This window comes from Moschus berezovskii, chromosome 5 (assembly GCF_049115385.1).
Source record: "Moschus berezovskii isolate FMDL1 chromosome 5, NW_MosBer_1.0, whole genome shotgun sequence".
Classification (NCBI taxonomy): Eukaryota; Metazoa; Chordata; class Mammalia; order Artiodactyla; family Moschidae; genus Moschus; species Moschus berezovskii.
The window spans coordinates 89,749,667-89,762,521 of record NC_142464.1 but is presented as its reverse complement, the minus strand read 5'-3'; the positions used below and the strand labels follow the sequence as shown (position 1 = coordinate 89,762,521).

The following is a 12,855-nucleotide window of genomic DNA, read 5'->3' as shown; positions in this document are numbered from 1 at the left end:
TTTTTGTGATACAATGTGCCAGGTTCCTCTGTCCATCCCAGGCAAGAATACTGAAATCATTTGCCATTTCCTACTCCAGGGGATTTTCCTGACCCAGGGATCAAACATGTCTCTTGCATTGCAGGAGGATTCTTTACCTCTGAGCCACCAGGGAAACTTTTGTACTATTTGTCACATATTTTTACCCAAGTTGAGGATTTCATCATTTATCAGATAGATTATCATGAGAGTGTCCTAGCATTTTTTCTTACCTTTAGCCACAAGCCATTCTTGCTTCTTCTCTGCAGAACTTTGAAGAGTAAACTTTCTAAGATTGTTGATCCTTGCTAAGTCTCTAATAATTTTAGAATATTTCAGTTGAATAGTATGTAAAACTAGTTTAAATTTGACAGAAGTTTTTATGGTTTAAACAACATCTCTTCTTCAGTTTCATCTTCTATTATTTCCAGGTTTTATTTCTTATGTAGTTCTTTATTTCATGTTATATTCTCTCATTCTAGAACTACTCTCCCTCAATACATATCTTCCTGAAATCCAATTTTTTAAGCTTGCATTTTTGTTTGCAGAGCAAACAACATATGAATTTCACAAAACCAAAAGGGAAAATCCTCACAGTAATAAACTTATTAAAATCCATTCTTCTTCTAGAATTTAGTTTTCAATACATTAATTATAGCCTTAAAATAATCCATTAAATTTAGACATCCTAGGACAACACTTTCCCTCTTCACTTTCATGCACTGGAGGAGGAAATGGCAACCCACTACAGTGTTCTTGCCTGGAGAATCCCAGGGATGGCGGAGCCTGGTGGGCTGCCGTCCACGGGGTCCCACAGAGTCGGACACGACTGAGGCGACTTAGCAGCAGCAGCAGCAGCAGGACATCATCAACAAGGAAATCTAAAGCACGAAATAGAAGTAACATAAAAAGTAACATAAAAAGCCAACTTTTAAAGACCTGTTCAGTGCAGGAACAGGCTAGGGGCGGTTGGGCGACACAGGAGGGGCCAGCGGCAGAGGGGAGATACCCCACGTCCCACGTCAGGAGCAGCAGGTGCGCTTTGCTGGCCCAGCCGTAAAGAGATACCACACGTCCAACGTAAGAGAAACGGGGAGTGACTGGCGAGTTCGTCTGCAGATAAACTCATTAAGATTTGGGGAGCATACGATGGGAAATTTGAGAAAACCATCTCTGGTCACAAGCTGGGCATATCCGATTTGGCCTGGTCGTCAGATTCTAACCTCCTTGTTTCCGCTTCAGATGACAAAACCCTGAAGATCTGGGACGTGAGATCAGGAAAGTGTCTGAAAACCCTAAAGGGGCACAGCAATTACGTCTTTTGCTGTTACTTCAACCCCAGTCCAACCTCATCGTCTCGGGCTCTTTTGACGAGGGCTTGCGGATACGGGATGTGAAGACAGGGAAGTGCCTCAGGACCTTGCCGGCCCACTTGTACCCCATCTTGGCCATTCACTTTAATCGAGACGGATCCTTGATAGTTTCCAGTAGCTACGATGGTCTCTGTCAGATCTGGGACACTGCCTCAGGCCAGTGCCTGAAGACGCACATCGATGATGACAACCCTCCCGTGTCCTTCTTGAAGTTCTCTCCGGACGGCAAGTACATCCTGGCCACCACCTTGGACAACATGCTGAAGTTCTGCTACTACAGCGAAGGCAAGTGCCTGAAGACGTACATGGGCCACAGGAATGAGATATTCGCCAACTTCTCCGTCACCGGTGGAAAGTGGGTTGTGTCGGGCTCGGAGGACAACCTGGTCTACATCTGGAATCTGCAGACCAAGATCGTGCAGAAGCTTCAGGGCCACACAGACGTCGTCATCTCGATGGCATGCCACCCGACTGAGAACCTCATCGCCTCGGCCGCCCTGGAGAACGACAAGACCATCAAGCTCTGGAAGAGCAACTGCTAGGCCTGAGGTGCCGGGCACTGCCAGGAAGTCCACCTGGACTGGCGAGAGCACGGCTCTTGGAGGGGCTCCTGGTCCAGGCCTGGGGACCGGTGGGACTTGGGCCTGAGCTGCCTCTGAAGAAACTTGGCTGGGGCGTGTCTCCCACTTGAGGGTCTGGAAGTTGCTGGTGACGTTTTTTGCCAATTCCTTTCTCACTGTCCGGGGAAGAGTTCCTAGTCTATATTGTGTTCAGAGTCCACAGAAATATCGTGTTCAAAGATTCCACAGAAATTTTTAATTTTTTATTACAAAAAGTTGAAGTTAAAAAAAAAAAACACATTTATTTATAACTTCTGGGATAGTATATAGGTCCATTGATTCCCACCTGAGTAACCAAGGGTTTTGGAGAGGAAACAACTTCATATTTCAATAACAGAGCCACTTTTGATGGAGCCTATGAGTGGGGTGGAAAAGACTCTGATGCTGGGAAAGGTTGGGGGCGGGAGGAGAAGGGGACGACGGAGAATGAGATGGCTGGATGGCATCACCGACTCTGTGGACATGAGTTTGAGTGTACTCCGGGAGTTGGTGATGGACAGGGAGGCCTGGCGTGCTGTGATTCATGGGGTCGCGGAGAGTCGGACACGACTGAGCGACTGAACTGAACTGAACTGAACTGATGAGTGGGGTGGCAGGAATACACAGAAGAACTGTACAAAAAAGATCTTCACGACCAAGATAGTCACGATAACGTGATCACTGACCTAGAGCCAGACATCTTGGAATGTGAAGTCAAGTGGGCCTTAGAAAGCATCACTACTAACAAAGCTAGTGGAGGTGATGAAATTCCAGTTGAGCTATTTCAAGTCTTGTAAGATGATGCTGTGAAAGTGCTGCACTCAATATGCCAGCAGATTTGGAAAACTCAGCAGTGGCCACAGGACTGGAAGAGGTCAGTCTTCATTTCAATCCCAAAGAAAAGGAATGCCAAAGAATGCTCAAACTACCGCACAAATTGCACTCATCTCACACGCTAGTAAAGTCATGCTCAAAATTCTCCAAGCCAGGCTTCAGCAGTATGTAAACCATGAGCTCCCAGATGTTCAAGCAGGTTTTAGAAAAGGCAGAGGCACCAGAGATCAAATTGCCAACATCCGCTGGATCATGGAGAAAGCAAGAGAGTTTCAGAAAAACATCTATTTCTGCTTCATTGACTATGCCAAAGCCTTTGACTGTGTCAATCACAATAAACTGTGGAACATTCTGAAAGAGTTGGGAATCCCAGACCACCTGACCTGCCTCTTGAGAAACCTATATGCAGGTCAGGAAGCAACAGTTAGAACTGGACATGGAACAACAGACTGGTTCCAAATAGGAAAAGGTGTACGTCAAGGTTGTATATTGTCACCTTGCTTATTTAGCTTATATGCAGAGTACATCATGAGGAACGCTGGGCTGGAAGAAGCACAAGCTGGAATCAAGATTGCTGGGAGAAATATCAATAACCTCAGATATGCAGATGACACTACCCTTCTGGCAGAAAGTGAAGAGGAACTCAAAAGCCTCTTGATGAAAGTGAAAGAGGAGAGTGAAAAGGTTGGCTTGAAGCTCAACATTCAGAAAACAAAGATGGCATCTGGTCCCATCACTTCATGGGAAATAGATGGAAAAACAGTGGAAACAGTGTCAGACTTTATATTTTGGGGCTCCAAAATCACTGCAGATGCTGATTGCAGCCATGAAATTAAAAGACGCTTGCTCCTTGGAAGGAAAGTTATGACCAACCTTGATAGTATATTAAAAAGCAGAGACATTACTTTGCCAACAATGGTCCGTCTAGTCAAGGCAATGGTTTTTCCCGTGGTCATGTATGGATGTGAGAGTTGGACTGTGAAGAAGGCTGATCGCCGAAGAATCGATGCTTTTGAACTGTGGTGCTGGAGAAGACTCTTGAGAGTCCCTTATACTGCAAGGAGATCCAACCAGTCCATTCTAAAGGAGATCAATCCTGGATGTTCATTGGAGGGACTGATGCTAAAGCTGAAACTGCAATACTTTGGCCACCTCATGCGACGAGTTGACTCACTGGAAAAGACTCTGATGCTGGGAAAGGTTGGGGGCGGGAGGAGAAGGGGACGACGGAGAATGAGATGGCTGGATGGCATCACCGACTCTGTGGACATGAGTTTGAGTGAACTCCGGAAGTTGGTGATGGACAGGGAGGCCTGGCGTGCTGTGATTCATGGGGTCGCGGAGAGTTGGACACGACTGAGCGACTGAACTGAACTGATGAGTGGGGGAAAAAAAGAAACACATCGCAGGAAGCAAATGGCTGTTGCAGCCACCAGGAGGAGGGAGCGGGGCTGGCCTGGGGATGAGGACAAGCAAACAAGCCCGAGAGGCCCCTAGCCAAGGAGGAGGCGAGATGCAGGCCATTTCGCTTGAGATCTTGGGGTTTCAGGACACCAGGGGACCTGGGTGCTCAGAGGCATCCCAGGGATCGCTGCTGCACTCCCCTCTCACACCCGCAGGCTTAGGAGGCGCAGGCTGAGCTGCAGGCTCTTCACAACCGCTGCCACTCATCTGGTGCAAAGGAAGGGCAGAGGGTCTGGAGAGCCCGAGGACTGATGGAGCACAGGGATTGGTGGGGCGGGGGAATTGTAAAGTAAAATGGTAGGTGCTGAGAGAGGGCATCAGAGGGCAGACACACTGAAACCACAATCACAGAAAACTAGACAATCTGATCACACGGACCACAACCTTGTCTGAGTCAATGAAACTAGGTCATGCCATGTGGGGCCACCCAAGACGGATGGGTCATGGTGGAGAGGTCTGACAGAATGTGGTCCACTGGAGAAGGGAATGGCAAACCACTTCAGTATTCTTGCCGTGAGAATCCCATGAACAGTATGAAAAGGCAAAAAGATAGGACACTAAAAGATGAACTCCCCAGGTTGGTAGGGAGTCCCCAATATACTCTTGGAGATCAGTTGAGAAATAACTTCAGAAAAAAGAAAGGGAAGGAGCCAAATCAAAAACAACACCTGGTTGTGGATATGACTGGTGATAGAAGCAATGTCCGATGTTGTAAAGAGCAATATAGCATAGGAACCTGGAATGTTAGGTCCATGAATCAAGGCAAACTGGAACTGGTCTAACAGGAGATGGCAACAGTGAACATCGAAATTAGGAATCAGAAAACAGAAATGGACTGGAATGGGTGAATTTAACTCAGATGATCATTAAATCTACTAGTATGGGCAAGAATCCCTTAGAAGAAGTGGAGTAGCCATGATAGTCAACAAAAGAGTCTGAAATGCAGTACTTGAAACAATCTCAAAAATGACAGAATGATCTCTGTTTGTTTCCAAGGCAAAACTTTCACTATCACAGTAATCCAAGTCTATACCCGACCAGTAATGCTGAAGAAGCTGAAGTTGAATGGTTCTACGAAGACCTACAAGACCTTTTAGAACTAACACCCCAAAAAGATGTCCTTTTCATTATAGGAAACAGTAATGCAAAAGTAGGAAGTCAAGAAACACCTGGAGTAACAGACAAATTTTGCCTTAGATTACAGAATGAAGCATGGCAAGGGATAACAGAGTTTTGACAAGAGAATGCACTGGTTATGGCAAGCCCCCTCTTCCAAAAGCAAAAGAGAAGACTCTACACAAAGACATTACCAGATTGTCAACACCAAAATCAGATTGATTATACTCTTCTCGCCAAAGATGGAGAAGCTCTATACAGTCAGAAAAATAAGACCTGGATTGGACTGTGACTCAGAGCATGAACTCCTTATTGCCAAATTCAGACTTAAATTGAAGAAAGTGGGGAAAACCACTAAACCACTCAGGGATGACTTAAATCAAATTCCTTACAATTATACAGTGGAAGTGAGAAATAGATTTAAGGGACTAGATCTGATAGACAGTGCCTGATGAACGATGGACAGAGGTTTGTGACATTGTACAGGAGACAGGGATCAAGACCATCCCCAAGAAAAAGAAATGCAAAACAACAAAATGACTGTCTGAGGAGGCCTTACAAACAGCTGTGAAAAGAAGAGAAGTGAAAAACAAAGGAGAAAAGGATAGATATACCCATTTGAATGCAGAGTTCCAAAGAATAGCAAGGAGAGAAAAGAACGTCTTCCTCAGCAATCAATGCAAAGAAATAGAAGAAAACAATAGAATGTGAAAGACTAGAGGTCTCTTCAAGAAAATTAGAGATACCAAGGAAACATTTCATGCAAAGATGGGCTCCATAAAGGACAGAAATGATAGGGACCTAACAGAAGCAGAAGATATTAAGAAGAGGTGACAAGAATACACAGAAGAGCTGTTCCAAAAAGAGCTTTACAACCTAGTTAATCACAATGGTGTGTTCATTCACTTAGAGCCAGACATCCTGGAATGTGAAGTCAAGTGAGCCTTAGGAAGCATTACTACAAACAAAGTTAGTGGAAGTGATGGAATTCCAGTTGAGCTATTTCAAATCCTGAAAGATGATGCTGTGAAAGTGCTGCACTCAATATGCCAGCAGATTTGGAAAACTCAGCAGTGGCCACAGGACTGGAAAAGGTCAGTCTTCATTCCAATCCCAAAGAAAGCCAATGCCAAAGAATGCTCAAACTACCGCATAATTGCACTCATCTCACATACTAATAAAGTAATGCTCAAAATTCTCCAAGGCAGGCTTCAGCAGTATGTAAACCGTGAACTCCCAGATGTTCAGGCTGGATTTATAGCAGGCAGAGGAACCAGAGATCAAATTGCCAACATCCGTTGGATCATCAAAAAAGCAAGAGAGTTCCAGAAAAACATCTGCTTCTGCTTTATTGACTACGCCAAAGCCTTTGACTTAGTGGATCAGAACAAACTGTGGATTTTCTTCAAGAGATGGGAATACCAGATCTCCTGACCTGCCTCTTGAGTAACCTGTGTACAGGCCAGGAAGCAATAGTTAGAACTGGACATGGAACAATAGACTGGTTCCAAATAGGAAAAGGAGTATGTCAAAGCTGTATATTGTCACCCTACTTATTTAACTTATATGAAGAATACATCATGAGAAACACTGGGCTGGATGAAACACAAGCTGGAATCAAGATTGCCAGGAGAAATATCAATAACATCAGATATGCAGATGACACCACCTTTATGGCAGAAAGTGAAGCAGAACTAAAGAGCCTCTTGATGAAAGTGAAAGAGGAGAGTGAAAATGTTGGCTTAAAGCTCAGCATTCAGAAAACTAAGATCATGGCCTCCGGGCCCATCACTTCATGGCAAATAGATGGGGAAACAGTGGGAACTGTGGCTAACTTTATTTTTCTGGGCTCCAAAATCACTGCAAATGGTGATTGCACCCATGAAATTAAAAGATGCTTACTCCTTGGAAGGAAAGTTATAACCAAACTAGACAGCATATTATAAAGCAGGGACATTACTTTGCCAACAAAGGTCTGTCTAGTCAAGTCTATGGTTTTTCCAGTAGTCATGTATGGACGTGAGTGTTGGACTACAAAGAAAGCTGAGCACAGAAGAATTGATGTTTTATTTTGAATTGTGGTGTTGGAGAAGACTCTTGAGAGTCCCTTGGACTGCAAGGAGATCCAACCAGTTCATCCTAATGGAAATCAGTCCTGGGTGTTCATTGGAAGGACTGATGTTGTAGCTGAAACTCCAGTACTTGGGCCACCTGATGCAAAAAGCTGACTCATTTGAAAAGACCCTGATGCTGGGAAAGATTGAGGGCAGGAGAAAGTTGAGATGAGATGGTTGGAAGGCATCACCGACTCAATGGACATGAATTTTAGTAGGCTATGGAATTTGGTGATGGACAGGGAAGCCTGGCATGCTGTGATTCATGGGGTCGCAAACAGTTGGACACAACTGAGCGACTGAACTGAACTGAAAGACTTGTAACTATTGCACCTGAAAAGAACATCGTAAGGCGGAAGAATTCAAGTGAGAATCAGACGGAATAAGAACGGATTAAGAGTATGAAGTGAAGAGGAAATGCTTGGGCAAAACATATTTGCAGTTAACTGAAACAGGGTGAAAATGCATTCCTAAGAAGAAACCAAAGATCTAGAGATTGATGTTCAGGTACATTTTGATATTTTCCATTGATGTAAAAGAAAATATAAGAGTTCTAAAATGAGTGTCCTTAATATTATTGTTTCCATAGAATGCAGAATGATTGTCCTGAACTCTTCTAGTGTATCTCTTATCTTCATCAACCAGCCTCACTTATTTGCCACTGAAATATTATTTACAAAAGTCTAAAAGTCAGTGACTTAATTTATAACAGTCCAGAACTATTATTGCTGTTATGTTTGTTTTTGTGCATTTCAGACCTGTGTTTTAAGAATTGAGGGATAAATAAAATCTTTTCAGGGAGCTTGTAATCTGTCCTAGAGCAATGATTTCTTCTCCTTAGAGAAAACTTGTGAAATGTATGCAGGTTGTAGTCCACTTGTGTCTTGTGGGATCTTACCAAAGCAGAACTTTTTTCTATCTTCCACTTTCCTTTATTTACCAAAGGATTCTTTACATATGCTGCTGTCACCTTTGTTTATATTTAAGTAGTAGTTGTAAGGTCACTTGAATTAAAAACCACAATGTCAGGTCTGTAATTACCAGTCCCAGTTCTATGGAATAATCAATACCCTAAACATTACTTAGAGCAAAATCTTCTTCCCTTCTCAGCTCCACTGGGGCTGTTCGACATTTGGCTCAGCTTATTCCATCTTGTAATTAATGGCTCCTCAAGCCATCAAAGAAAAGGTAAAACACAATACAGAAATTTGTTTGATATGTGTTAAAGTAAAGTAGTTTCATGTTCTTTGTCTTTGTTTTATAAAAAGCTACCATGTTCTCTTATGGATGAGCACATTCTGTTCTATCTCTCTGGGACTGCAAAGTGAAGTTGCTCAGTCGTGTCAGACGCTTTGCGACCCCATGGACTGTAGCTTGCCAGGCTCCTCTGTCCATGGAATTCTCCACGCAAGAATATTTCAGTGGGTAGACATTGCCTTCTCCAGGGGACCTTCCTAACCCAGAAATTGAACTGGGGTGTCCTGCATTGTAGGCGGATTCTTTATTGCTAGACTTACCCATGGTGAATCTTATCACAAGAAAAGTACGTTTTCTTCAGCTGGCTACTCCAACTTCCAACTAATCATTTGATTTTCAAACAGTTCTCCCCACACAGTTTTTGTATTGGGGTTTCTACCCACGTGGGCAAGAGTCTTCTTGGGTCAAAAGTTTTAAGTTGAAATCAGGTTCACTTTCTTAATCCAGACTCTATCTCTGACCTTAAAATTTTCACCACTTTGATCTGTTGCCATGAATCAATATTGCAGCCTCTCATCAATAGATTGCTCAGGCTTACAAGAATCCACCAGCACAGCAAACACATGTAAATGCTCTCCAAGCGACTCAAAATGAATTTCCTTCCTGAAAAATTGCAACTCTTAAATTATTTCTTATCACCACTCTCAAAGTGAGTAATTTGTTTACTTGTTTAATTTTAATTTTATATTTTTCCACTATAATCTTACAAACATGATAAATATGTTAAAATCACATTAGAAAAATACATGATGATAAGACATGTACATGCTTACAGTCATTGTTACTTATAGATGTGTTCTAAAATATTCTTAAGTTCTCTTAGAATGAATCAAAGCCTTATTTATCTTTGGGTTCCCAATAGTGCCTAGCAATGTGACTTTTATGTTTATAACTTTCAGCAAAATTATTGAAGAATAAATAAAATCCTTTGTTATATCTTAAATAATTTATTTTGTGAGAAAATTGTGTCCATCACTTAATTTCTACTACAGAGTAAAGAAATTATCTTATTTCCTACTTAAAATGTTCAACTGTTAACTGAAGGGGAATTTCAAAATTGACAAAGCAGTTTTGAAAGTATGATATCCAAACGACTATGTAATAATGATTAAAACAGTATGTTTGTGCCAAATATTTATAAATACAGTACAAATGCAGTTGTTTACTCACTTTGGACTTGTCAAGTTACTTAAGTTTCTGAGTAGTCTAATCATTAATTCTCCATTTGTAGTGTGTAAATAGTGTTAATGACTCCATCATAGTATTTTTTGCCAGAATTTAGTGAAATGCACATATAAATAGTTTTTATATTATCTGTTGCATTGCAAATGCTCTATAACATGTTGGTCTGTATTATTAACATTAATCTATTTGTTAATAAGATTTGAAGATAACTGGTACAATCTTATCTATTTCTTTATTATCATAATATTATTGATTGGGTTGCTTTCTGTTGCTAGAATGAAAAGTGAAAGTGAAAGTCATTCAGTCATGTCCGACTCTTTGTGACCCCATGGACTATACAGCCCATGGAATTCTCTGTGACAAAATACTGGAGTGGGTAGCCATTCCTTTCTCTATGGTATCTTCCCAATCCAGGGATTGAACACAGATCTCCCACATTGCAGGCAGATTCTTTACCAGCTGAGCCATAGAAAACTGCAACTCAAATTTGTTTCCACAAAGAAAAAAATCTATTGTCTCACACAAAAGTATAGGGATCTGTTTAGCTTCAAGTATCGCTATAATCTAGGTCTCAGATAGTATCATCAGGACTAAAATGATCTCCAGTCACTCCTTCGCTACACTTCTTCAGCATTTGGTGAATTCTTGATAAAAACATGGGCACTGGGTACTTTGAGTCAAATCTTCACATTCTCCTTCACACTAAGGTTTAAAGGGAACAGAGCAAGGACACTTTTTCCAGTTTTCACAGGAAAAGTAAAATGCATTGCAACATGTTTTGAGTAGCTCCCACTGAATCAAGGGACTATTTTTTTTTTTTTTTAAACCAATCTGTAAGGTCAGGGGGGATTTGACAAGCCAACTGAAACACAGCAGGACCATGATTTCCCCCCACCCCTGAAGTTGAAGTTTAGGGTCTTACTTAAACTTTCAGCTACAAGGATAGGTTCAATAAATGTCAAAATAAATTTTAAACAGAAATACTCAACATGCATTCTGAGTACCTCATCACATAATGCCTACACGAGAAGTATTTAAATATTTCAAATTGCTAAGCATATTTAATATGTAAAATGAAGAAAATTGGTTATCATTATTTTACTTTAAAATATCAAAACATTAATTAAAAAAACAAATTGTGCATGCTGTTGTTCAGCTGCTAAATCATTTCCAACTCCTTGTGACCCCGATGGACTGTGGCAAGCCAGGCTCCTCAATCCTTCACTATATGTCCATTGTGTCATTGATGCTGTTTAGCCATCTCATCCTCTGCCGTCCCTTCTTTTGCTTTCAATCTTTCCCAGTATCAGTCGAGTCTTCCATTAAGGTGGCCAAAGAATTAGAGCTCAAACTTCATCATCAGTACTTCCAATGAATATCCAGTTCTTCTTTCCTTTTTATTTTTAACTAATTTTTTAAATTGATAATTGCTTTACAGATTTGTTTGTTTGTTTTCTGTCAAACCTCAACATGAATCAGCTATAGGTATACATATATCCCCTCCCTTTTGAATATCCCTCCTAATTCCACCCCTCTAGTTTGATACAGAGCCCTTGTTTGAGTTTCCTGAGCCATACAGAAAATTCCTATAGGCTATCTATTTTACATATAGTAATGTAAGTTTCTATGTTAATTTTTCCATACATCTCACCCTCTCCTCCACTCTCCCCATGTCCATAAGTCTATTCTCTATGTCTGAAGAATTTATTTACAGGACAGCAATGGAGATTTAGAGTTGATTTCTTTAGGATTGATTGGTTGGATGTCCTGGCAGTCAAAGGGACTCTCAAAAGTCTTTCCTAGCATCACGATTCAAAAGCATCAATTCTTTGGCACTTAGCCTTCTTTATTGTCCAACTCTCATATCTGCACATGACTATTTGAAAACCATAGCTTTGACTATGTGGACCTTTGGTTGGTAAAGCAATGTCTCTGATTTTTAATACACTGTTTAAGTTTGTCATAGTTTTCCTTCCAAGGAGCTAACGTCTTTTAATTTCATGGTGCAGTCAATGTCCATAGAGATTTTGGAGCCCAAGAAATAAAATCTCTCACTGCCTCCACTTTTCCCCTTATATTTGCCATGAAGCAATAGAACCAGATGCCATGTTCTTAGTTTTTTGAATGTTGAGTTTTAAGCCAGCTTTTTCACTCTCCTATTTCACCCTCAAAAGGAGGTTCTTTATTTCCACTTCATTTTCTACCATTAGAGTGGTATCTGCATTTCTGAGATTGATATTTCTCCCACAATCTTGATTCTGATTTATCTAGCCCAGCATTTCACATGATGTACTCTGTATGTAAGTTAAATAAGCAGGGTGACAATATACAGCCTTGTAGAACTGCTTTCTCAATTTTGAACCAGTCAGTTGTTCAGTTGTAATTGTTGCTTCTTGATCCACATACAGATTTCTCAGGTGATCTAATACTCCCAACTCTTTAAGAATTTTCAGTTTGTTGTGATCCACACAGTCAAAAATTTTAGTGTAGTCAATGAAGCAAAGTAGATATTTTACTGGAACTCCCTGTTCTCCATGATTCAATGATTGTTGACAATTTGATCTCTGGTTCATCTGCCTTTTCTAAATCCAGCTTGAACATCTGGAAGTTCTCTGTTCACACACAGCTGAAGGCTAGTTTGAAGTATTTTTGACATAACATTGCTAGCATGTGAAATGTGTGCAGTTGTCCAGTAGTTTGAACATTCTTTGGCATTGCCCTTCTTTGGGGTTGAAATGAAAACTGACCATTTCAAGTCCTGTGGCCACTCTGAGTTTTCCAAATTTGCTGACTTATTGAGTGCAATACTTTAACAGCATCATCTTTTAGGATTTGAAATAGCTCAGGTGGAACTCCATCACCTCCATTAGCTTTTTTTTTTTTTACATTTCTTTT

At 41.2% G+C, this 12,855-nt stretch overlaps 1 pseudogene; it reads left to right on the top strand.

Annotated features, from left to right (window-relative positions):
* Positions 1-1,933, top strand: part of LOC129561660 (WD repeat-containing protein 5-like) — a 44,527-nt pseudogene extending 42,594 nt beyond the window's left edge.
* Positions 1,934-12,855: the final 10,922 nt, after the last annotated feature.